The sequence below is a fragment of the Oratosquilla oratoria genome, chromosome 1 (assembly GCF_046742065.1).
Source record: "Oratosquilla oratoria isolate Oo_2021 chromosome 1, ASM4674206v1, whole genome shotgun sequence".
Lineage (NCBI taxonomy): Eukaryota > Metazoa > Arthropoda > Malacostraca > Stomatopoda > Squillidae > Oratosquilla > Oratosquilla oratoria.
Window position 1 is genome coordinate 123809128 of NC_134777.1, and position 2500 is coordinate 123811627.

The following is a 2500-nucleotide window of genomic DNA, read 5'->3' on the forward strand; positions in this document are numbered from 1 at the left end:
ACAGTTAGCGCGCACTTGCTCGTTTGCTCGTGGGTTGGTTACTATCTCGCTGAGCAAGTACGACGAATACGAACGTTGGTCTCCTCGCTGACCTCTATTTCTATGTTGATTATCGCAATATGGATAGAATGTTTATATAATAAATAGATTCGAAAATGAGATAGGCTGCACACATACACACACACACACGCACACACACACACACACACACACACACACACACACACACACACACACACACACACACACACACACACACACACACACACACACACACACACATACGCATACACACACACACATACGCATACACACACACACACGCGCGCGCGCGCGCGCGGCTTCAGGGCGCAGTGGTAGCGTTCGTAACCACTACTCCAACTATTACTTCAGTTCTCTTGGGCGGAGAGTTGTGTGTGTGTGTGTGTGTGTGTGTGTGTGTGTGTGTGTGTGTGTGTGTGTGTGTGTGTGTGTGTGTGTGTGTGTGTGTGTGTGTGTGTTACATTAGTTACATTAGAGATAAAAAGGTTGTTAGGAATCACATTGGTCCACTATTATCTGCTGACGGTCAATTTGAATATTCAAATGAAGGAAAGTATAATATCTTAAACAATCATTTTAGCTCGGTATTTGTAAACGAAACACCTCAAAGTGAACTCCAAACTGAAACCTGTGAAAAGTCTAGGGTAAACTTACTCACTACGGTAAATATAACAAAAGACAAAATTAAAAGGTATATAGATAAACTCAAAGTTAATAAAACACCAGGGCCTGACGGTTGGCATCCAAGAATCTTAAAGGAAATGAAAAATGATATTGTTGTTCCATTAGAAATTATTTTCAAGAAATCCATCATATCCGGAGATGTCCCAAGAGAATGGAAGCCAGCTAACGTTACTCCCATATTCAAAAAAGGTGACATAAAGAAGCCAAATAACTATAGGCCTATAAGTTTGACTTCAATCGTAGGAAAAATAATGGAAACTATCATCAGAGATGCTATCGAACATCATTTAGAAAGTAACCGTTTGATAAATGATAGCCAGCATGGTTTCAGACGGAAAAGTTCTTGCGTGACTAACTTACTCGAATTCTACAACACAGTTATCTCGAATTATGGCAAAAGAAACAATATAGACTTAATATATCTAGACTTTGCAAAAGCTTTTGATACCGTCCCACACGAAAGACTACTTACTAAATTAGCTTTACACGGAATAAGTGGTAGCCTATTAGGTTGGACTAGTAATTGGTTGAATGGTCGAAAACAGAGTTGTTTTAAATGGAAAAACTTCTAGATGGAAAAATGTTACAAGTGGAGTTCCTCAGGGTTCCGTTCTTGGACCACTTCTATTCATAGTATACATAAATGATATAGACCATGAACTAAAATCTACTGTTTCCAAATTTGCTGATGATACAAAACTGTGCGGAATGGCAAATGATCACTTAAACCAATTAGATATTCAAGAAGATTTAGATGAATTACAGCAATGGTCTGAAAAGTGGCTAATGAAATTTACCACAAGGAAATGCAAGGTAATGCACATAGGTAGAAATAACAGTAAGTACGATTACAAGTTATTTGGAAATTCGTTAACAAAAGTGGATAGTGAAAAAGATCTCGGTGTAATTATCAGTAACGACCTCAAATCATCCAAGCAGTGTATTTCAGCCTCTGAGAAAGCAAATAAGATTCTAGGACTGATTGCGCGATCTTTTGATTTCAAAAGTCCATCACTCATTAACAAGCTATATAAATCGTTAGTTCGTCCACATTTGGAACATGCTGTTTCCGTATGGTCACCGAATCTAATTAAAGACATTGACAGACTGGAAAAAGTACAACGGCGAGCCACAAAACTGATTTCAAATATCAAAAATAAATCATACAAAAATCGACTAAAACATATGAATCTGTTTTCCCTAAAAAAGCGTAGACTCAGAGGTGACTTGATACAGGTCTTTAAAATTCTAAAGGGAATTGACAACATCAAAAGTGACAAAATTTTCACATTGAATGAGAATCAGACAAGAAACAATGGTCTCAAACTGTCCGGAAATAGATTCAATTTGGAAGTAAGTAGAAACAACTTTGCCAACCGTGTAGTAAATGAATGGAATAAACTTCCTGCACAGGTAGTGCAATGTAGCTCAGTTCGAAGCTTTAAGAATCATTTAGATAAACACCTAAGCAAGATGCTGTAATGATTATAATTGATTTTATAGTATTTGTTTTTGTTTTGTTATAATCTGTCTGATTATCATTTATTATCAGTTATATGTCAATTTATCATTATTTACTATTTACCTGTTTGTTTATTATTTAACTATACCTATGCATTTATTTATGTATTTTATTTGTTATTTACATTATTATAGTTTTTATTATTTATTTTTTTCGCATCCGACCTAGATATGGACCAAAAGGTCTCCTGTCGGCATGCTCCGCCTTTGTAATCCTTTGTAATCCTTTGTGTGTGTGTGTGTGTGTGTGTGT